Genomic DNA, 25,694 nt, shown 5'->3' with positions numbered 1-25,694 from the left:
TAGGTCATCCTATTAGCCATCACATTCTCTCCCTAATCCATGCCCTACAGGTCGCCCAAAGTTCACCTCAAATCTGCCTTAGTTTTTTGCATTTTTCCATAGGCTTTCTTCCTCTCTCCCAATCATCTTTCCCTCTCCTAGTGATCCTTGGTGGACCCTAGGCACCATAATACATCATCCCAACCTTCATTTACCTTTTCCACCCACTCTCACACCTTTAAAACCTTCAAAACTGCTCTCGGCATCCTCCTATAGGCCTCCTGTAGATCCCCTGTGTCCTCCTCTAGATTTTCTGTAGGCTTTCTTTTGAAGGCCGAGTGTGGAAAAAGCCTCCAGAAGGCCACCCGAGACCTCCTAGGACCCATCTACACCATCCTACATCTCCTCAAACCCCAAAGTCGCCCTTCAACACCACCTATTTGATTCCACCTTCACACATAATAAAATACATGCATGTCAATTTCACATAAAAATCCAAAAAGATGTTTTTTTGCTCATTTACTTCTAGAAATATTTTGAGTAGATGTTGTTTACTTCCTTGAGTAGGTAATGGCATTCATTTCATGGTTTTCATAGTGCTTTCTACAAAAGTAGGATTAGTTGGTTAAGTAGGGTTTGCTAGGTTTACTTTACATTTCAGTATTGTTCCTTTCTGCAATTAGAGTAGCCTCTGTAGAGTAAGTTTTCCTTTCTTTCATCACATATAGAGCTTCTTCTGGAATCCATAGAAGTTGGCTTGAGCTCCTAGTGATCTTGCGCCAGTTGACCATGTGACGGCCTGCAGTAAGAACTATTACTTGTGCATACAACACGATCACTTCCAAGTTTGTTACGAACTACTGGGTTGATAAGAGTAATGTAGGCAGCCCAGGAGTTGCAGCATTATTGATACAATACTGGTGCTCACCAAAACCCCAACACAATCATAACTAGCCTAAAATCAATTAACTAAAATAAAGTTAAATCATAAAGAGAGAGCCCTCTCTAAGGTTAGGAAGGTTAGATCTTGATCTCCAAAATTGGTGTATGGTTACGTCTATCATTTCTTTCTTTAACAACTTCTAAAGAAATTTTGGAGTAATAACATTATAGGCGACCATACTGGGGACTACGATCCTCAGTCAAATAAAACTTTAAGGAAACCTTAAATTTCATCTTGAGCCCCTTAAGGTCATTTTTATAAGTTGTCCAAAATTTTTCATAAAAAACAATTAAAAAAGTTAAAATTCTGGCTCCCAACAAGACTCACTATACCAGGGCAAACCTAGATCCAAACCCTACTAATATAGTTGATGACCCAAATAGGATTTTAAGAAAATCAAAAAAGGCAGAAACTCAAGCAGGTAGTAGCCAGTTAGTTAAAGCAAATTCACTCCCTGAATAATCATCAAATTTAGAGGAAATTCATTTTGATTTGTCATTTGATCTCTCATTGTTTAGAACTAAATCAGAGAATGCAATTCATGAAACTATGTTAGACCCTAATTTTATTCAACTCGTTGAATAAAAAAAGGTTCATATACATCCAGATTTAGATAAATTTGTGTTGGATACTTTTGACAAGTTAGAAGCTTTAACCTCTACATTGATAAGCCATATAGATGATGCTTACCTTCAACAATCCATTGAACTAGATGCCCTTACTGCTGCTGCATCTGAAATTTATACACAATCTTCAATCACCATAAATACACCTTCATTTTCCACCATGTCACCAATAAAATCCACCACAGTCCATTCCCCTAAACCAGTTATTCATCAGCCTAACACCTCATCCTCATCTATTTCACCTCCATCTATTTCAAGCCCTTGCTCAAGCACCACAACTTTACCCCCTATTCAAGCCAGAATCCAAGCCATGGCAGACCAATATGCACCCCTGGTTTTACTAACACAACTCCATGCCATGCCCCAATATTATCAAAGAAAAATATTTTTGTTTGATGCTACTGGTCAGTATACTACCCAACAGCATGTGAACAAAATGACTGACTATTTTGAGTTGCATGAGATAGATGAATCTAATGTCCAAATGAGGTTGTTTGCTCAAACATTAACTAGGGATGTTAAGAAATGGTTCAAAGCTTTACCTGCCAACCATATTGCAGACTTAGCTGCTTTTCATAGATTATTCATTGATAGATGGGAGAGAAAGAAAAACCCTCTGCAAATACTTTCTGAATATGATAACATTAGAAGAGCTCCTAATGAGTCAGTTCAAGATTATTGTACTAGGTTCAATAACATCTACAATGCAATCCCTGCTAATATTAAGCCTCCACCTGACCTAGCATTAATAAAATTCCCTGATGGTTTTGACACTAACATGTCATACCAGTTAAGGGAAAGAAACCCTAAAACATTGGAACAAATTCAAAGTAATGATGTTAGTGTAGAGGCCAACCTATTAGCCAAGAAAGCCAGAATGAGAAATGAAAAGAGAGTTGTAATTAAAGAGGAAACTTCCACTTCTAATGGAAAAATAGATAGTTTAGGAAATAGTGTAGACATAATAATGGATAGATTAGAAAACATGGAAAGAAAATCTCGGTGGTAGAATCAACAACCACCCCCAATAAGAAACCCCAACTTTAGGAAGAATCCTAACACTCGAAATAATGCTATACCAGATCAGCAGACTAGGCCTCCCTTCCAGGAAAACTATGTTGAGGGTTCACAGAGCCATGAAGGAGAGGATGACACCCAAATAAACTTGTTAGGAATAAAAAATGAATATGTTTTTTTTCTTACTCAAGAAGAATAGTAGTTGTACATGTTGCAACAATTGCAATTAGAATCTGGTGAGTCCTTTGACTTTAAATAGGGTTATGAGTAAGCTATATGTGAGGTTCACAAATAGTATAGCTTAATAAGTAAAAAGAGAAATGAAGCTCCCACTAAAAGATCAATCCAAACCCAAACTAAAATGATAACAAAAGCTCCTGTCACTAAAATTTTACAAATCCTCCCTAGGGGAACACCAGAGACTTCTACCCCAAAAATTGTAGATATAACCTCTACTGAAACTCAAATTGAAACAGTTACTGAAATCAATCCAAACAACACAAATCAAAGAAAAACAACTAAAACACAAACTGAATTGTCTAATATTGAGAAACAAGATAAAAACACACAGACTACATTTGTTAAGGAAGATCTCATCCAAACAAACAAATCTCGGCTCCCCTTCAACCTCAAAACTGAAATAGTAAAATTGAAGATATCAGTGCCCTTGACCGAGTTAGTAAAGAATGAATCCTATAGATCATAGATAACTGAAACTTTAAATATAGGAGAGGGAGAAGATGTTGTTGATTTCAATGATGATCAACTTGAATTATTGTTTGGCCCTGAGGTGAATGGTACTCATCAGCAAGGGAGAATCCCTCCTTTCTACATTAGCCTGAACATTCATGACAAAATATTACATAATTCTATGTTAGACTCGGGGGCATCCCATAACTTGATGCCAAAATCAATCATGGAGAGACTAAACTTAGACATTACCGTACCATATAAAGACTTGTTTTCCTTTGACTCTAGCCAAGTTAAATGTGTTGGTTTGATCAAGGATTTATGTGTAACTATAGTCCAGTGCTGAGCAAAGGGTATTGTGATGGAAATAGTAGTTGCAGACATCCCACCAAAATATGGAATGCTATTATCTCACTCATGGGGAGCAAAATTGCAGGGATCCTTGTAGTTAGACATGTCATATGCCACCATATATGTTTTTGGCCAACAAAGGAAACTGTATAGAGATACCTTGATGAAATACATGGTGAGTAGTGCAGAAAAACCACAAAAATTTCCTATATACTCCATGCATTCTGGTATGGACACTTTCATCTTGTACAGTTTAGACTATGACAAAAAGGAAATCACTACTAAAGAACTGAAACAGAAAACAGTTGACATTGAAAACATTTTTCATGAGTCCCTATGGCATTTGGATTTTGATGGAGCTGAGATTAGGTTAGGGGTAGGAGCAGAAGTGTGGATCCACAATATGGAGAATAATCATGCCAAGGTCATGCATTTAGGTTAAATTTTAAATGCACAAACAACATGGCAGAGTATGAAGCTCTGATCTTAGGATTACAAATGGTTAATTATCTTGGAACAAAGATAATTTCTATACTTGGAGACTCAGAATTGATTATTAAACAAACTAATGGTGAATACTCTGTAAACAATCCCAGACTGAGTCAATATAGAGAGACTATCCTAGATTTTATCAAAGACCTTATGGAAACAAACTTTGTTGCCATTCCTAGAAAGAAGAATATGCAGGCACACAGTCTGGCCACTTTTTCTAGTACCTACAAATTGCCCTTTTATCCCAACCATCAGTACACTGCAAAAGTGAGACATAGGTCTATTATACCAGACAATTTGAAGTATTGGCAGATTTTCTACAAGATTCCCAAATTTATGACTTCATGAATGTTGAAGGTGAGTTTCAAAATTGTAAAATAGATACAGGTTGTACAGTAGACAATGACATAGATAGTGAGATAGATGTTAATATTTTAGATATAGGTAAACCTACTAATTTCACTAGATTAGAAGTAGATAACTTAGAAAATGTAGAAATAGAGGAAATAATGAATGATCATCCTGAAATTCTTAATCTTAAAAATAATTTTTTGCCTAAGGGATTAGTCCCCTTAGAAGATTTGTTTGATTCCAATGATGTAGCTAGGAAGCCGAAAATGGAGCCTTTGAGAGCATATATAGAAGAATGTAACATAGGAACTGAACAAAAATCTAAAACTCATTAAATTATCAAAATCCTTACCTCCATATGAAAAGGTTAAATACATAAATATGTCGACGTTTCGAGTCTAGACCAAGACTCATCATCAGGACTTGATTTACAAAGGAGAGAGAGAAATGAGTTGATAAATAGGGTTGAGGCTGAATTGTCAAGAATGAGAGCCGACCAATTTCAGGCTTGAATGAACAGGATTATTTTTATTATTATATTATTATTTTTTTCTATCTAATGTATATTCTATTAGGTTCTTTTTAATTTCATTTATTATTTATTATTTAAGGATAATTATTATAGTTATATGTTAATTTTCTTTTAGTGAATAGTTTTGTTTTAATTATTTGTAACATTATGATATAAGAAGGATTCTAAGGGAAATGTATTAAAGGATTTCAATATGTTAAAGCTTTTTTATAGTTTTAATAAATTAAAGTTATTTTTAATTTTTATTTATTATACATGAAAATCCTTATTTTCTTGATTAATAAGAATTTCAATTAATACATATAAACATACAAGATTATTATGCATGAATATTCTTTATTAGCCAAATAGATTATTAATTTTTATTTTCTTAATAATTTATTATAAATATTTGTTTTATTTTCTTGAAATATTATTTATGTTTATATTTTTTTTAGTCTTTTACTATTTTATGATTTTGTTTATATTACTATTCTTATAATTTTGATATTCTAAATTTATAACTTTATTAATAATACATTAATATACTTATTATACATTATTATTAATTGCTTGAGTTTTTTATTAATTTTTGTTTACTTAATAATTTATCATAGTGATTTGCTTTTTACCTTATTGTAATATTTTATATCTTTTTCTATTTTTCCTTTAAATATTTTAATTCATGTAATATTTTAAGAGGATGAAGTGTTATTACAGATTAGACCTATAAGCTAGATTAAGAAGGTGTTTATATTACATTAATATTTTAATATTTTTATAATTTTGGTATATTAAAGCTTATTTATAATTTTATTTATTATACATGAATATACTTCTTATAAAACATGCTTATTAATAGCTTGAGTTTTTTTATTATTAATTTCTTGCTTACATGGTGATTCATCATAATGTTTAGATATTAGTATATTTTAATATTTTAAATTTTTGAGTCTATTTTTCTTTAAATTATTTGACTCAAGAAAGGTTTTAAGAGGATAAAGAGATATCATTAATACATATAAACATACAAGATTATTATGCATGAATATTCTTTATTAGCCAAATAGATTATTAATTTTTATTTTCTAAATAATTTATTATAAATATTTGTTTTATTTTCTTGAAATATTATTTATGTTTATATTTCTTTTAGTCTTTTACTATTTTATGATTTTGTTTATATTACTATTTTTATAATTTTGATATTCTAATTTTATAACTTTATTAATAATACATGAATATACTTATTATACATTATTATTAATTGCTTGAGTTTTTTATTAATTTTTGTTTACTTAATAATTTATCATAGTGATTTGCTTTTTACCTTATGGTAATATTTTATATCTTTGTCTATTTTTCCTTTAGTTATTTAATTCATGTAAATCAAGTCCTGATGATGAGTCTTGGTCTAGACTCGAAACGTCGACAAAGAAATAATGAAAACTGTGGATTATCCGAGTTCAGATTACAAAAAACCAAACCACAGAAATCTGCAATCCATTACATAAATCTGTTTAAAGAGTTGCAAGATGTATTTGCATGGAGTTATGAAGACCCAAAATCTTATGACACCAGCATAATTCAACACAAGATACCAATCAAAGGGATCATAAAACTTTTAAATAGAAACTTGGGAGAATTAATCTAGTTCTTATGCCATCTATTAAGAACGAAGTTAAAAGAATGTATGATGCCCAAATTATAGCTCTCATTAGATACTCAGATTGGGTTTCAAACTTAGTCACTACTAGGAAGAAAACTGGAGAAATCAGACTTTGTGTTGATTTCAGAAATTTAAACAAGATATCATTAAAAGATAACTATCCTCTATCAAAAATGTACCATATCCTTCATAGGGTAGTAGGCTCATCTAGATTTCATTGCTTGATGGATTTTCTAAATATAACCAGATCGTAGTTCAACCAAAGGACCAAGCCAAAACTGCATTTACTACTCCTTGGCGTACCTTCATGTATTTGAATATGCCTTTTGGATTAATGAATGTAGGAGCAACATTTCAAAGAGTTATGGATATAGATTTTGCCAAGGAGATCCATGGTTTCTTAGTGGTTTACCAAGATGACATCACAGTCTTTTCTAAATCTGATAATGAACACCTAGATCACCTGAAAAGAGTTTTCATTGAATGCAGGAAATTTGGTATTTTCTTAAATCCCAAAAAAACACTCTTTGGTCTAGAAGAAGGAAAATTGTTGGGACATATAATATCCAAAGATGGAATTACAATAGATCCTTCTAGAATAGAGGCAATCTTAACCATCACCCATCCTAGAAACATTAAATAATTGCAGTCATTTTTAGGAAAAATAAATTTTCTTAGGAGATTCATTTCAAATTTAGTAGAATTGATTAGAGAGCTAAATAGCATGTTAAGAAAGGACTCAACACTTAAATGGACAGTGGAGTCCAAACAATCCTTTGAAGACATCAAGGAAGCCCTAACTAAGACACCAGTCCTTATAAGTCCTAATTTTGAGAAAGATTTTATAATTTTTTCTTTTGCTTCAAAACACACTATTGCAGCAGTCTTGTTGCAAAAGAATGACCAGGGATATGAACAACCAATAGCATTTTTCAGTAAATCCTTAAGAGATGCCACACTCAAATACAACATTATGGAGAAACAAGAATTAGCTTTAGTAAATGCTATCAAAGATTTCAGAGTGTACATTTTGTATTCTCACATCATTTCTTATGTTCCAAATTTAGTAGTTAAGGACATTTTGACACAGAATGGTCTTGAAGGAAAGAGAGGCAAATGGATTTCAACTATATTAGAATATGACATAAAATAAATCCCACTAAACTTATCAAAGGCCAAGGTTTAAAAAAAATCATGGCTGAATCGAACTGTCATGCCCTAGATATAAATTTCATTGGTGCCCTTGATGATCAGGAAGAGATGGTGACTCCACATATCAACGAACCTTTTACTGATTCATCTTGGTATGCAGATATCATATTTGTATTACTAAACTTACAAGTTCCTCCTAGTTTAACAAGAACTAAAGCTAGATTTTTGAAAATGAAGTCATTAAAATATTGTATCATAGATAATGCTTTGTTTTGGAAAGACAATGGTGGTATTCTTTTGAATTGTTTACTTAAAGATGAAGCTCATAAAATTATGCAAGAATTTCATGCATGAGATTTTGGAGGACACTTGTATTGGAAGACTACTATTGACAAAATTCTAAGGGCTGGTATTTACTATCCCACCCTATTTGCAGATGTTAAGAAACACGTGACCTCCTGTCATAAGTGCCAGATATTTGAGGGAAAAAGAAAGCTTTTACCTTTACCTCTCAAACCCATCTCCACAGAAATTCCATTTCATCAATGGGGATTAGACTTCATTGGAGAATACATCCAGCCTCCTCAAAACAAGTGGATTTTGACAGCCACTAATTATTTTACCAAATGGATAGAAGCCATCCCTTCTAGACAAGCTACAGACTCTATCATTATCTCCTTCCTAGAAAACAATATCCTGTCAAGATTTGGATGCCCCCAAAAGCTCATTACTGATAATGCAACTGCTTTTAAGTCCAAGAAAATGATAGACTTCTGTAACAAATACCACATCACCCTTGGCCACTCCACTGCCTATTACCCTCAAGGTAATGGACTTGTAGAATCCTCTAACAAAAGCCTTGTCAATATCATTAAGAAATTACTGGAAGACAAAAAAAATACATGGAACAAAAAGTTGGTCAATGCCTTATGGGCAGACAAACTAACTACCAAAAAGTCCATTGGTACATCTCCCTATCAGTTAGTATATGGGATGGATGTTGTTTTTCCATCCTCTTTGGGAGTGCCAGTGATGAAGATCATCCAGGAGTTGTAGGTAGAACCAAATGATATCCAGAGAAGGATAAATTAGACCATACATTTGCAGCAGACCAGAAAAGAAGTATATGCAAAATCACAAGTAATCCAAGACAGAATCAAAAGGATATTTGATAAAAAGACTAAAGCTAATGATTTTTACATAGGTGATAAAGTTCTTAAATGGGATTCAAGAAGAGAAGACAAGGGTAAACATGGAAAATTTGACTTCTTATGGCAAGGCCCTTATGTCATTTATGGTTACAAAGGTAACAATGCCTTTTTCTTGAGAGAGATAGATGGATCAGATCTACAGGAGGACCTGTCAATGGTAGAAAGTTGAAGCATTATTTTTCCACAAATTAATAATAGTTCACTTTACTTTACTTATTGTATATAACATTGTAGAATTTAGATTGGAATGGATGGTAATATTTTGAAGTTGAAGCTTGGAGAGAAGGCCCTGAGCTTTGAAAGTTTCACCATCATAAATATGAATAAAGTAGAATCACAGAAGAATAGTTTGCAAGGTAACTTCGGTCACATTTTCAAAGGCCACTGATCTTCAAAGTTCTTGACATTTCACCAGGAAATGTCATCCCCATGTGGAGCCACTGTTAGGGTCCTATAATAATAGGATTCATAATTTTGAATTGGCTATGGTTAGTCTTGTAATATTGTACATACTTTTGCTTTCTACAAAATGTTTTCCATATTAAAAATTAAAAAATGTAAAGAGGGTATGTCCTAAAAGAATAATCAAAGGAAAAAAAGAAAAAGAAAAGATCAAAAAAGTGAAAAATATGAACCCCAAACAAAAACATATCATGAAAGTGTGCAAATTCAAGTGCCATTGCTTTGACTTTTATGTGAAAAATAATGGTTGTGTGCAACTTGTCATAAAAGCCATAGCCCATGATAGTCAAATAGATTAATCTTGACTAATTCATGCTTTAAATTTCATGTTTATAGATAGAGAATAAATATCTAGCCAAACTGTTTAATCTTGGCAGATTAGCAGTTAGGTAGAGAAATAAAATGTGCACAACATCTTAATCTGAGCCATTGGAAGATATAAGGTTAGAATAATATAGTTTTTTTTTCAAAAGAAAAAGGAAAGAAAGGGTCTGCAAGCTTAAATGCACCCAAAAAAGTGAAGAAAAAATGTTAGGATAAGTAAAGGGTAGGTAGAAGAAAGGTTGCAAAAGTACAAGGTTGTTCAAGAATAAGCACATTTATCATGCTTAATCAAATGTTGCAGTATGCAGGAGCAGTTATGAAAGTGAAAGGATGTTCACAAGCTGATTGAATTAACTTCCCCTCATTTCATTTCATCCCCCACTACATACTTACTAATTTCCCCATAATCCCATCATGCCTCATGAATATACCCTTTTCCCTTCATTTTGACCCTTACCCCTTGGTTTCACACATTTCCCTAGCAAATTACCCTCCAAAGGTCATCCCCCTACACTAAACCCCTTTTTCCTAGTGAGAAACCCACTCCCCATTGAAAAAATCCTATTCCCCCTCATTAATTTCCCTAAAACCCATAAAACCCTTTATCCTAAGTTTTACCCCCCCCCCCCCACCCCGCATTATTTAATTAACTCCCCAACATAAAACCTTTTTAACCCACCACCCTTGGTGTGGTTAAGAAAACCCCACCAAATTCAACCCTGGACCCACTTTACTAATCCCGCTCAATGTATTTTAATCCCCACTATATTCATTAATTAATTGTAATTAATTCCCCAGGCCCCGCAAATCTCCACCCCTATTCCCTCTATGTCATTTTTCCACACGACAACTGTTAGATCTTTCACTCCTAGATCTGACGGCACACATCCATGTCGCGTTGATTCTTTTTCCAATCTTTACCAGCCCGAGAGCATGCGATATTCGTTGTTTTGCTCGAGCCCCATTTTGCTACATGGCAGCTTCAGGCAAAATCGCGTGCTCTCGGGGAAATACTACCCGACTGCCAAAAGCGATGTGATGGCCCCTGAAACTGCCTCCTCGCCAAAAGCTAAACCATCCACAGTTCATTATGAATTCCACGCCAAATTCTAACCGTTTCTGGTTAAAAGGCCAAAGAAGCCCATTTCGACTCTTTTCACTCATTTGCACTGTGAAAGCTACCTAAGCCTTCCTGCGCCACCCTGAACCTCTGCAACCGAATTTGACCACCGATTACCTTCTGAACATGCTCTGAAAGCCAAATTCAGCCATCCAGTGCACAACTAAAGCCACTATACCCTCTACAGTCACCATTGAAAACAGTTTTCAGCTTGAACCACAAATTTCCAGGTATTTTGAGAGGTATACAGAGGTAGATGAGATCTACAGAAAGATGCTCAATATCCAATTATCAGATACTGAGACATGGGAAAAACTAAATGATTTATTGTAAAAAATACACATTAAAATGTAAAATGTATAGTAAAAGTAAAAGGGCACAGTAAAAGGACATTGATAGGTCAACCAAGTAAAAGTGTATCAGATGAAAGGAAAAAGTAAATATAACATCTAGCGTGAAGACCAAACAACAAAGTAGATTAAAGGCAAAAGATCAAAGATTAAAATATAGCCGAACCTAAATAACAAGGACAACAAACAGTAGTTCAATAGTTGTCTCTATCTTCTTGCATGAAAATATTTCTTTCTCCTAGATTAATTCCTGAGACAGGTTGGGATATTTTGTAAATTCTTTTTGTATAAATACTTCATAGTTCGAAGTATTAAGTGTGGATTGCTATACATTTGTAGAGTTATTTTGATCTTAAACCTAAGGGTTATTGTACCAATTTTCAAGTCAACATACTGGAGCAAGTAATAAAAAGATTTCACTAAAGGATTCATGAGATGAGCTATTGCAGTGAAGTATCTTCTTTGTCTGATTTTGTTACTTTCTTATGTGTTTCATAAACTTAAATTTTATCTAAATTTGAATGAATTAACTAGAAATTTAACTCAGAATTTGTTTAAGTACACTATGTTTTGCACAGTTAATCATTTATATGTTTTCCTATGATATCCAGATTTGAGAACCCTTAATTACTCTCCCATCCTGTTTGACCTCTTGCATTTCTCTTCATAATCCAGCCTAGGGAACCCTTAATTTCTCCCTACATCCGATTGGAAACCATTTCACGATGAAGCCTTTGAGATCTGTAGTAACTCCTCTATCTTTCCCTGTAGACACTATTATTAGAACTTAATCTAGTCCTGTTTGTCCAAATTTGACCCTATAGCCCAATGGAAAAAGACAACCCTTTTTCATCTAAGTAAGTGATCCCACCACCCAAATTCAAATCAAAAACCCTAGCACAATCATAACTAGCCTAAAATCAACTAACTAAAACAAAGTTAAATCATAAAGAGAGAGCCCTCTCTGAGATTAGGAAGGCTAGATCCTGATCTCCAAAGTTGGTTTGTGGTTACCTCTATCATTTCTTTCTTTAACAACTTCTAAAGAAATTTTGGAGTGATAACAGTTAGTTCCCTGCTTGTTTCTTTTTTGCACTCATGTCCTTGCATTTTTTTGTTGTTAAATAGCATTCATGAAATCTCTGCATATGCATTGCATTGGTCCTTTAATTTAAATTAGTTGATATCTTCTGCACATAGCATTACATTGCGTCATTAACCGCGTCTGCTGCATTTCATCATGCACTTTCCTTCTCGCTTGGCTCACACTCACCTTTGACCTAGCCTGGAAATTTCACCTATGTTGCATGCCGCTGCATGAGCCTTCATGAACCTGAATATTTCAAACCTGTGGTGTCGTGAATTTCTTTCTCACACCTTTTTCTCTTACTCCAAGTGCATTTCTTCGACCTCCTCACACCAGTTTGTAAACCCTAGGAGAGTTTCCTGGTCACCTAGCCCTAGAACTAAAACCCTAGCCCTTTGATTGTATGAAGTAGTGATGGTTACACCAATGGGTAGCCTCTCTTAGAGCCAGTCATCAAATTTGCATCCTAAATATCTCTCCTACGAGTCTAATTTATTAACAAGGAGGATAAGAACAAATTGCTCATGGGGCACCCTAATCTGTTTGAATGACCTATACCCATAACCTAAACCTAGTGCCCAGCGTGGTCTTGGTTGTTTCAATGACTTGTGTTCTTTTTCACTTGCTGACTAGAAATGAGATGTGGAAGCTTGGCATCAGGGCAAACCTAAATCAAGATATCTCTTAGTTTCTGTCAAACAAGAAACAACCTCTCTTGCTTGTAAAATAAGTTGGGATCCCTCATCTACCCTAGCGCAATGAATGCCCAGAAATAAGTGCAAATGCACACTTAAATGAAAATGAAACCAAATAAAGGGTAAAGGATCGAGAAAGGCTTCTTGCACAGAGAGGTAATACAATGACTCCACTGGGGTACTGAACAGGCTCGCTGGCAGTGGAGCAACGTTTGTGATTTCTTGAAGTGACTCCACATGGACACTGTCCAGGCCCGCTGGTAGTGGAGCAACAATAGAGACTTACTTTTAAAATTCTGAATACAATAAACCCTCTACCCTATTCTTTGGATCATCATCAACTACAGGCATGTGTGAACTGTCAATTAGGTGATTATTAACTGCAAGACCTAGTTGAGGCATGAGGGAGGGCATATCTGCATAGGTCGTGGCAATGCAAGAGGTGCCCATAGCATCTGTTCAATATTCCCTTGCATCATTATTCGCACTCGGACTACTAGAGGGGTGTTGATAGAGATACTAGATTCTACCAGTGGTTCGCCAATTGTTGTAGTTGCTACAACACCACCCAAATTTTGGGGCATATTCAAAAGTTTGGATACCCCACCACTTGCCCCAAGATTTTAAGGTTTTAATAGGCCCCCAAATCGGTTTCTCTCCCCGTGAATTTGCCTATCCAACCCCTTTTTGTGCACCCACTCACATTTCGTGCATTGCATCTACACACTATGTTTTGTCTCAAACATATGCCTTAGGACCGCATTAGGGTTTCGAAGGTCAATGGATTTATTAATGCGTCAAAAGTCTCATGATTTTGGAGCCCATCTAAGCAAACGTACATAAAATTTGGCTTTCCTTACAACTGACAGTTTTGAGGTTTGGGCGAAACCCTAAATAGGAAAAGGTGATCCCCCCTCAGTTTTGACCTAATTCGCATCCCATTGAGAGTGTGGTCCCATCAGAATTGTTGGTCCTCATGGAAGAAATTTTTGCATGTCATAGGACCCTAGGTTCATGATTGATTACTCATCTCGGCATGCACATTAGGATTTTTTTCAAAGCTTTCATTCCCATGGATATTCAAAACCCTATTTCATGGTAACCTGTAGTCCAACCATCATAAATGTTTCAAGAGACTCGCTCTATGAGTGCATCACCCCTCGGGCATCATATGTTATCAAAATTGATTGTAATTAATAAGTCCATGAAAATGCCAGAATGTTGAGTTGGCCTCCAAACTTAAGCATGTTTGCATCAATCAATATAAAATAACATCTTAGTTGGGATCATTTATTGTTCAGGCTCCTCAAATGAATTAGTATATTTATTTATTTATTTTTCACACAAAAGTGTCACTATTTCATAATAGCTTATTTTTTCATCTCATCTGCTTTTTCAAGATGCCCTGAAGGTACCACAAACTATGCTACATTTTCATAAGTGGTCCCTTGGCACGACATCACTAAGAGGCTCTGATGCCAGAATTCCTTAATTACGCAGCATGGTGGATGTTTGAAATTTATAAATGGATTATGTTTTGGAGTTTGAGCCATCACAATGCACCTGAAAGTCGTATGGGAGGTCTCTTCACTCAGAAAACTGTAAAAATCCAACAAACAATCCAAAGTGAGGCATGGGGACGTAAATAATACAGGAGATGGAAATCATATGATGTAGAAGGTGTCGTTGGAGGCACAAATCAAAGAAAATGTCTGAGCCCAACTCAGGTGTTTAGATGTCAAGCCAAAGTAGCACCTTTGAGCACAACTAAAAGGTCAAAGTAGTTCATATGTGTGGTGGCTGTATTGTTCGATGAAACGAGCTCTGAAAGAGGATCCTAAAAAAAAAAATCAACATTAAAATGGAAAGGCGAGGAAGACCTCTTAGCAGCGTTTAGCTCAGGCCCACATAATACGATTTCATGGATCCCTTGGACAAATGAGGCATTGTTTGTACACCATTCGAACCTACGAATATGTGCATCCACCTCACCGAAACAATATGGAAAACCTAGGTAGCGTGGTTTTATGGAGACTAAGGGAAGGTGGCTGGGTTTCACATCCAACGATGCAACGCCTTCTATTCCATAGTCAACGAGCCATGTATTCCATCTGCACGATGGCCATATTTTGTGAGAAGACCCCCAGATAATCGATATTAATGATGTAAATGCATTTAGGGTCTCTCGGCATGATACAACAGTATTCTGATGATTCGCCATAGTATGATAGGTTATGCGTTGAAGTCACATTTGAACAGGACAGTCGATAGGATGCATGCCACGCCATTGTACACAAAATAATGATGAATTAAATAATTCTCACAGCACCTAAGCATTATAGCAATGCCCACGCAGAAGCCAAAAGATTGTTCTCATCGAAGGATACTGAGCTTTGGAGGAGATGAGATGAACTCACTGTTAATAGAGCTTCTCGATCCAGATAAAACATAGACAAAGTTTGGCAATAGTTCTCAGGATTCAAATGAAAAAATTACTTGTATGAGTAGTTTCCCGTGCCCATACAACCACGCCAAATCACTCAGAAAAAGGAGATCACTGCATGTGAGATCCATGAGGGAGAAAGAAGAAAAATTTCAACACTCTTTCGGTGTTCTTAAAGTTGTTGGCAGGATCTTGGATGCACGAGGTTGGAATCATGCACCCCATCTTAGACTGTTTTTCTAGATCAGGATCATTGGACCAAACTCAGAAGTGGAGTGTTTTCTCTCACTAGTTGCTAAGTTGGACTTCGCATCCTGAGGAAAGAAACCAAAAGTGCGACCTCACTCAAAATGCTATTGTGTGACTAATGGTCGCTAAGTCACACTCGAAGACCTCAGGGGAGTGCCCAGGAGATGTGTTGTGACCTGGCGATCTCCAGAGGGGTCACACTTTCGACAAAGTCGGTAGGTCACGTTACAATCCCTTAGGCGAGCTTCTTGGAAATGTGACTAGACAACAACTGCAACATGCAACCTTCGGTAAGTCATGCTCCCACAGAGGTCGCGAAGTCATGTTTTGTGCCTTAGTGAAAGCAGCCAGAGATGTGGCTTACTAGTGGTGTGACTATGTGACTTTGGGAAAATCACAAATCACTCCCATAAGTGCGACTGGCCAGCAGCTGCGACCTTCAGTAAGTCGAGCTCCCAAAGAGGTCGCAAAGTCGTGTTTTGTGCCTCAGCGAAAGCAGCCAGAGATGCGACTTACTAGTGGTGCGACTATGCGACTTTGGGAAAATCACAAATCATTCCCAGAAGTATGACTCTATGTTGTTATAAATAAACTAAGTGAATGGCCTTTTAATAATTGGACCCAACACAGCTTGTTAAGCTATGTCAAAGAATGCAAGCCCGATTATAAGCTAAAAATGAAATTAAATGTAAAGGTCTGGTGCTTAGGGTTGATGGTTGGTTGAGAAAAGAGAAGCAAATGCCTCTCATATAAAATGTGTCTTCTCCTACCTGACGACGTTCCACACTCAAGAATAAGAAAGGCTGGTCCATTTACAAGAATTTTAAGCACTGATGTAGATTGGCCATGTTGCCTACATATGAGGCATAATTCTCACCCAAGGGTGAACCTCACGGAATTTGTTGATTGGTATGGGGTAAAATGCATAGTGTATGGAGAATGAAAACTACCCTCAAAGGCCTTCCTGGGACCTTCGATAGACTGTAAGATTATCTGCAGAACTACCAAGTTATACACATGTTCATCTATCAAATATCAGTTAACAAAGTATGGAAAGAGTATCACCTCAAGTCTCCTTCTAGATTTGTTTGGTGATATCAATGCAACTAAGAAGAACTCCTTCAAAGCCAGCTCCAAGACAATTCTTGCACAAAGGAAATGGAAACACAATCACAACATACAATCTTGAAAACTAATATAAGAATGCACAATGAAAATATATTTGTATATAGCTTAACTACTCATCTCAACAAGTATCGAAATGAACAACTCAATGAACAAGTATCGAAATGAACAACTCAATGAACCATCCGGTGTATCAGTCTTTCCTTGCCCCTTCTTCTTCTCTCTCTCTCTCTCTCTCTCTCTCTCTCTCTCTCTCTCTCTCTCTCTTTCAGCTCACTTCTTCAGGTACATGACAGTTCACAACTACTTAGTAGGCTATCCTTTCAAATGCTCTGACCCTTTTCACAATGACCCTCTTGCTACTTATGTAGCAATCAAGTTAGGGTTGCCAAGCTCTTCATAGAGTTCATTAGGGCAAAAGCAAAGAACCTGCTCTATTTTCCAGCTCTTTCCCTTTTGCCTTCTTTTTCAGATTGCGATTTCCCTAAATAGTTTGATTTTTGGGAATTTCCTTGCTTTTCTTGAGTAAATTTAGGGATAAATATCTAGATATTTGTGAGCAGATTCGTTGGTTTGACCCATTGAACTTCCCTTAGTTTCACTAACGCTGCCCCTGGTCTAACAACATGAGTTAGAAGGGTCACTAACGCACCCTTAGGCTTGGTAACAAGCTTTATAAAGTAGGTTTACAGTGTGTAACCAGCATTAGTGTAGATTCAAGGCCTGCAATTGTGGTCTTTGCTTCAGTCATGCTATCTTTCACCTTTGAGTTGTTGAGGAGGTCATTTTGTTGTATAACAGATGCCCCCTAAAGTATGAGATTAGAGGCAAAGATGATGGCCAAAATACTTTACTAAAACTGTAATTTTTTGTCAAAGTTTGTAGAGAGAGAAGCTTTGGTAGCAAGGAAAACCTGATACAACACATATATATAAAACTGCTAAAATCATGTCCTAAGTCGGGCATTCCCATGCTCAGTAGCTATGTCAGAGTAATATTTCTTCGAAGAGATATAACAAGGCTGGCCGCTAAGAAGCACAAAGCGGATCCAGTGCCATAATAGAGCCATCCTGAAATAGTTGTCTCCAAAAAACAATATCTGTAGCTTGGGAGAGGAAACAAGGCTGAATGATGCAAGCCTCTACCCAAGGTCTTCATTGCCGCTTCACCGAACAGCATAGATCGATACATGCAAAAAATATGTGTTGATGTCAAACATGCATGAATCATCTGATTACCAGTCAATAATGGAGACTGTTAACAAATGTGAGGAAGGCCACCAACAATGGTGATGGTCTCCAAGATGCACAGTACAAACTAGTGAGTGTGAAATATTTCTTTGTCGTCAAACACCCGTAGAATCACTTAACCAGGAACCAATAATGAGAACTCCTTATCAAACACAAGGAAACCTACCACTAATTTCTACAAGTACCAAGGCACTAAATGTGTTTCTAGGCTATCTTCCTAGATAGAGTGTTGAAGTCGATAGGAAGAAACTTGTCAAAAGGTAGGCAATAATGTGTCCTACATCAATTGACACGAAACAGGACAAAAATGATTTTTTTTTTTTTTTTGAGGAATCTTTTGAGAATTTGGGTCTAAACAATGGAGGGCATGATGAAAGGATATGTTTGATTGGTTGATGGAGGAAACAAATGGCTAACCCTTGAACAATAGAAGGCACGACAACGATTTTAACCAGACAACACTTGACTCATGAACACTACAGAGTGTTAGGATACAGAGACACAATTACATCAGGGTATATAGGCTAAAACTCATAGAATGGTAGGGTTCATATTGAGAGGCCATCAAAAGGAAGGTTTTTCTGAGGGAGTGCCATGTTCAAGGGAATGACTACTGCCAAACCACGCTTTCAAATACGGAATACAGTTGTATTGTCCACTTTCCCCGTCTGATTAATTTTATGAGTCCAGACGGGTAAACTCATCAGTCTTTTCATGTTTAAAGAGTCTGAAAAGGACCGCAAAAAGAGCGACTCTTTGCCCTATCTGATTATTTTAATGATTCCAGATAGGCAAACTCGTCGATTTTTTCATGTTTTTAAGAGTCTGAAAAGGTATCGAAAAAATAACAACTCTATATCTTTTCTGTGTAATTTAAAGAGTCCGGACTAGACAACTCAGTGGTCTTTTCATATTTAGAGAGTCTGAAAAGTTTGTAAATAGAGACTCCATGGTGGTCTCTTTGTCATAGTTGTTAACCAGGTGCAGAAAAAGGTTAATAGTATACCCAGATCGGTTAGTTTTCCATTAATTAATCTATTGAACCCAGATAAAGATAAACCTACTTTCAATAGATGTCGACCTCATTTTGTTACGAGTACGATGCAACAGACTAAACTCATTTTTTGTCATGAATTTTTAATGAGTCACGCGACGACAATCTCAATACCTTCATCAAAATTTTTAACGAGTTAGATGAAGAAAACTCAGGGTATCTTTTTCAGTTTAGTGAGCGAGAAAAAGAGGGAAAATGGCAGCTCATCCCTTCTTCATAGTTTTACGAGCTCGAAGGAGGGGAAAAACTCGAGGATTTTTCGATTTAAGAGCGAGAAATGGTCCCAAAAAATTAAAGTGCTCTTACTGTTGCCATATATTTTTAACGAGCCCGGTAACAAAAAATCAGGATTTTTCAGTTCAACGAGCAAGAAAAATACCTAAAAGAATGCTCGGGTCATTTTTATCGATTTTAACGAGCCTAAATCCAAAGCTGGGGATTTTTTTAGTTTAAAGAATGAGAAAAAAGTGCCTAAAGAGAATGCTCCTTTGGTCTTTTTCAACTTAATGAGCTGGAAAAAGATCAAAAAAAGAGTTGCTCAGAGCATCGTTGTAGAGATTTAATGAGTGCAACGATGAAAACTCAGAGATGTTTCTTATTTTTTAAAGAGCAATAAAATATCACGAAAAGTGCTCTGACCATCATCGCAAAGATTTAACGAGCTTAATGATGAAAACTCGAAGATGTTTATATTTTTTAAAGAGCAATAAAATATCTCTAAAAGTGCTCTATTCTTCGTTGTAGTAGTTTAACGAGCCCAAAGAAGGAGACTCGAGGTTTTTTGGATTAACGAGCAAGAAAAATACCATAAAAAGAATGCTCGATCTTCTTCATGGTAGTTTAACGAGCCTGAAGAAGGAGACTCAAGGATTTTTCAGATTAACGAGCAAGAAAAATACCATAAAAAGAATGCTCAATCTTCCTTGATCTCATGCTTGACAATAGAAGGGTCTATGCCATGCATTTCCTCATAAGACCAAGGAAAAACATCGTGGAAGTCCCTAAACGGGTAGGTGAAGCTCACAATTTCCTCAGGATTTTGATTGGCTCCAATCTATATGTTTTCCATGATGCCTATCATGACAAAAATATTGATGAGCAATGTTTTTGAAATATTTCTCATGTTTCCTTCCGCCTCCAAAATTTGGAAGATCATATAGGGTGAGGAAATGATTTATGGTATGTCAGGGGACAGTGTTTGAAGAGGCATCATGTCCGAATCAGATATTGAAACATGATGGTGCGAATCCTCCCAAGGTCTCTCTTCTAAACTCGTGATCTCTCTAATAGCTTCATCCATATGTAGGACTTGATTGAGTGGATCGAAAGAAGGAGCGGTTATGGGAGGGGCAGTGGTACCGTTGGCCGAAACCAAAGTGACCGAAGATTCGGATGCAAATTGAATGGCTTGGTAGGCTGATTCAGCTGGTGACAGCGGCATTTTCTCTCCATATGTGTCAATGTCTAAAGGAGTTAGTAGGATCCACAGATTGGTCTGTTTATGAGGAATAGATGAAAGCATATTGACCATCTGTGAAACCTTCGGTGGCTTGAGAGGAAAACAACCCATGAGGGAAGAAGCCTTCAGTAGACCGGTACCTAAACTGACATAAGAGTTAGTTCCACCTCCTACTAGGGGTACGAAGCCACTTGGTAATGGTGAATAATCAGCGGTGCAAAAAGACAACTGATCTATTGTAACTACCTTTCCATCCAATGGGAAATGGATGATGCAAAAGATAGTAGATATGACGGTTGTCATGGCATATGTCCAACTATGACCCAGCAAGAGATTATAGTCGAGTTTCTTGTCCACGACTTCTACGTCCACCATTACGATTTTCCCACACAAAGTGATGGGGAAACTGGCTAGGTATCCTTTTGGGATAAAGGTGTGGCTGTTGAAAGATTTAAGGGAGTTCGACAGCAAGGATAGGGTTGGGGAACCCAGGGCGAGCCAACATGAAGCTGACATGACGGAGGTAGAAGCACCTTCGTCGATGACAGTTCTGTGTATACCTTTACCTTTCGAAGTGATATGCACTTGGAATGCAAGCTGGTGAGAAAGGGGAGGTTTACACTTGTTGAATTGAGGCTTCTGTGATCCATATTAAGTTTATGAGAGATTTTTCGCCGTAAATCACAAGATATTTCATTTGTCGACACGTTTTGAACCAACTAGTGTGGTTCATCGTTAGGAAAAGTTGAATGAGTAGATCAGGCTTTGCATGTTAAATAGATAGAGCAGAAACTCCAACGGCTGAATTCCTTGACCAGGTAACGGCTAGATTTGGTATGACCATTATTTAATTAAAAATAACTTAGGTTAGTTAAATTCTTATTAAAACAAAAGTAAATGGACCCTTTTTATCCAATTATAATTATAAATATATATTAAAAAATAAATTATAACCTAAAATAATTTACATTAATATTTAGTTAGTTATAAAAATTATTAAATATATAAATATGCATAAATATCTAGATATAATATTATTCACATATAAGTCAATGGGATTATTCCATATAGTAATAAATATTAATAATAAACTAAATTAATTTTAAATAATAGTTATTTATAGAAGTTAGAGTAACTTAAGGCAGAGTAATTTAATTATAATTATGATATTATATATATATATATATATATATATATATATATATGAATTCATTTAAATTAGAAGTAAGTTATCCAAGTTATTAAATCTAAATATTAGAAAAGTTAGTTATAAAAGTTATAAATGTTAGGGTAATATATAAATAGTAAGTTATATAATTTAATAAAAAGTAAGTTAAAGGGACAGTTTATTTATAATTCTATATATTACGATAAATTAATTAAAAATAAATTAATTCCAATTCAATAGTTATTTAAAAGTTAGTTAACTATATAAATAATAGAGTAATATAAGGGTTAAAAAGAAAATTTTAATATTTAACTTAATGGTTAAAAATTATCAAAGATTAATTTCAAGCTTATTTTCTTTAAGTTATTAGCAAGAATAAGTGCTACTACAATACCTTAAACTAGAAGAACCTCAAGGAACAAAGACCCCAAGAAACAGGAAACCAGGGGAAAAAATCTAAAAAGACAATGAGAGAAAACAAAACAAAGGGAAGGGAAGGCAGGAAGACCATGACTAGGAGGAGAGGGCTGGAACCCAGCAACTACTGACCTTCCAGCCATCCTCCCTATTGAGATTGTTTGGCCTTTTTTCAATCTCAAGCGCTTCCCTAAATTTTCGGTGATGGAATTGGGACACTCTAGCAATCACACTAGCTTCCTCGATGCAGACATGATGATTGGTTTTCTCGACATGCTATGCTAAAGCAGAAGACTTGGCTCTCCTATGCTTAAGGTCAGTTGTGTGCTCACTAATGTAGAAATTTTGAATAATAAACACATATTCAACAGAGATTATCCTGATCATGCACTATTGCGGAATACATGCACAATACATAAGCTCCTCTATGTTGATCATCAATTTAGCAGCATCAAAAACAATGAAACATCAATAGCATGCACACATTAACACAGTATGTAACCCGGGGAAAGCTTACAGCTGAAAACCCCACACTATCTGTATATTAATGATTGAGAACATGTAACATTACATAGTACAATACTCCTCACAAGTATCCAGCACTATCTCCACCTGTTACACACAAACTAGCTCAGACTTGAACAAGTCACAGGTTCAAATCTTCTCCACTACTTTGCCTACCTCTATTGAACAATACCTGCTGAGAATCACTCACACTGGAAATCACGTGAGCAAAGGCTATTCTTTGGGCATATGTTGGGCAATACTCATTGGCATACTCAATACATTGCTTGTGCAAAGTCTCATGCACAACTATAGTCACAACTGATAGCAATCTCAACCTCTAACACCTGTCTCCATTGAACTGTACATGCACTGAGTTAACTGATGTACTCTTCAGTTGCATTATGAGTTAATAATTAATTCACACAACTCATCATTAGTCTATTTGCAGTTAGACTAATTACAACTAGTTTAACCAAGTCAAATTGAACACAACTCCATCAACTCCACATCCAACTCCACAAAACTCACATGCATGAGTTCTAACTGATGTCATGCATGCAATAGCTCAACTGACTCATAAGAAAAGTGTATTTCCTTATAACAGCTACATGTGCCACATCTGTAGCTCAAACCGAAGTGCTCCAAGAGGATAAGATAATGTTTATAGTCTAAATATTATTATGAGACAATAATATTTGACTTTTCTATTTTTGACTAGCAGTCTAAAAATAGACTCTGATCACTCCTGCTGTGATCCAAAAATAGAAGTACATCTATTTTTCCCAACATAACCAATCATCCATAAACAACATTCTGCAGCTCATAGACCATGATCCATATGTCTAAAAATAGACATAGTCTAAATATAGACTTTGCGCCATAATTTTCCTGCGGGCCCACTAGTGAAGGCGACTCCTTTCCACTAAGCTCCATCATCTTGTTGCATTCTCAACAACTAATCCTCTGATTAATGGAGCGACCAGTCTCACCAATATAGGGGGTCCCACAGGAACAAGGAATAATATAAACCCCTTTCATGTCCTTGGGGTCGATAGGATCCTTCACAAATCTAAGGGACTTACGAATGGTATTGAGAGGTCTAAAGGTCGAGGGGACATTATGCTTTTTAAGAATCCTCGCAATCCTGTCTGTAGTCCCCTGAACAAATGGAAGATGGACCCCAGGAATCCTCTCCTTCTTATCTCTTTTAGCTATCAAATTCTTAGCTGCTAAGAGGAAAGCCTTATGTCCCAAGTGCCTACTATAACCGTTCTCAACAAAGACATTAAGGAGATGGGATTTCTCCTCCTCGAAGCTCTTTTCATCAGAGATTCTTAAGGCACGAGTGGCAAGGGTGTTGAGAACCCCCAACTTCTGAGCCGGGAAATGGTGGGAACTAGCATGAAGATATTTCTCAATATGAGTTTTCTTACAAAACACTCGGTGGGAGAGGGAACCATCACTATTCTTAGAGATAAGAGTATCAAGGAAAGGGAGGCAGCCATCGACTTCCTGCTCCTTGGTGAACTTAATGGCAGAGGATTGACTATTGAGATGATTGAAGAAGAGGTCTAACTCCTCTTGGCCATGAGACTAGATGACATTAGTGTCATCTACATATCTTTTCCAAAGCTTAGGCAGGAGACGGGCTGAGTTAAGAGCCTTGGATTCAAATTCCTCCATAAAAATATTCGCAACAATAGGGGAAAGGGGTGAGCCCATGGCAACCCCACAGGTTTTCTCAAAGAACTCACCTTCAAAACAGAAAAAGGTCGAAGTGAGGCAGATCTCAACTAACCAAGCGGTATCAGGATCGGTTAGATGGTATATTACTTCCATAACCTCATTTATAGGGATGCAAGTGTATAGGGAAACTATAGTCACAACTAATTCAAAGATTTCAGGGCTTCAAATTCGTCCCTGCTAAGGTTGCTCTTAGGAGGCTTAGCTCTCCTAAGGACTACTGCACAATCCTCCCTAATAGTGTTTTTAATACTATCAGGTAAACCACGAATCCCACATTCTATGTCACAAATAATGTCATCAATCAGGATCTTCTTAGGGGCCAAGGAAAAATTTAAACCTTTGCCTAAAACCTTAAAAACAGAAGGGGGAAAGGAGAAACTAGACAAATTGACAACCTTCTTATTACCATGAGTGGGAGGGGGAGGAGGATCACAACTACTATGATTCTTCTTAAAATTAGAATCACTAAACCTATTGAGAACCTTTAACCTATTATTATTATTAAAGATATTACTACTACTTTCTATATAATTATTCCTCGAACTAAAATTAGTTATGTCGTCCTCTATATTATTATTATTACTATTATTATTACCAAGACCCACATTATTATTATCACTAATATTAATATTATTATTCTTATTATTAATATAATTATTAATATCATTCTTATTATTATCAATAATAATAATAATAATAATAATAATAATAATATTATTATTATTATTATTATTATTATTAATATAATTATTATAATTAATAAAACTATTATCATTATTATTATTAATAATATTATTATAATTCTTATTATTAATAGTATTATTACTATTATTAAACATAATATTAGAACTAGATATTGAATCATCGAGAGAGCAACGAATGGGGAGGTTTGAGCCCATACCGTCAGGAACCAAGTCACCGCTCTGAATTGGATGAATCGAAACTAGTAGATTGACTCCGCGTTCCACGTTACCATTCACTCCTTCAAACGGAGCCTGCGCACTGTCAACATGAACCAAGCTGGGCAAACAGACTCTGCGCTCCATGTTACCATGCATTCATTCACACGAAATCTGTGTACCGTCGACAGGAACCAAGCTGCCACTCTGAAATGGATCAGAATGAATCAAAACCGGAAACCTGACTCCGCGCTCCATGCTACCATTCACTTCTTCAAACCGAACCTGCGTGCTGTCAACATGGACCACGCTGTTCCGAATTGGTTCAGAATGAAACGAACCAGGCA

At 36.0% G+C, this 25,694-nt stretch overlaps 1 pseudogene; it reads right to left on the bottom strand.

Moving 5' to 3' along the window:
* The window catches only part of LOC149147466 (protein DETOXIFICATION 16 pseudogene), a 171,149-nt pseudogene extending 145,655 nt beyond the window's left edge, over nt 1-25,494 (bottom strand).
* Nucleotides 25,495-25,694: the final 200 nt, after the last annotated feature.

Source organism: Pinus tabuliformis, chromosome 9 (assembly GCF_031772625.1).
Source record: "Pinus tabuliformis cultivar Carrire ecotype Pingquan chromosome 9, CPIR1, whole genome shotgun sequence".
NCBI lineage: Eukaryota > Viridiplantae > Streptophyta > Pinopsida > Pinales > Pinaceae > Pinus > Pinus tabuliformis.
This window is presented reverse-complemented; position numbering and strand designations above follow the sequence as displayed.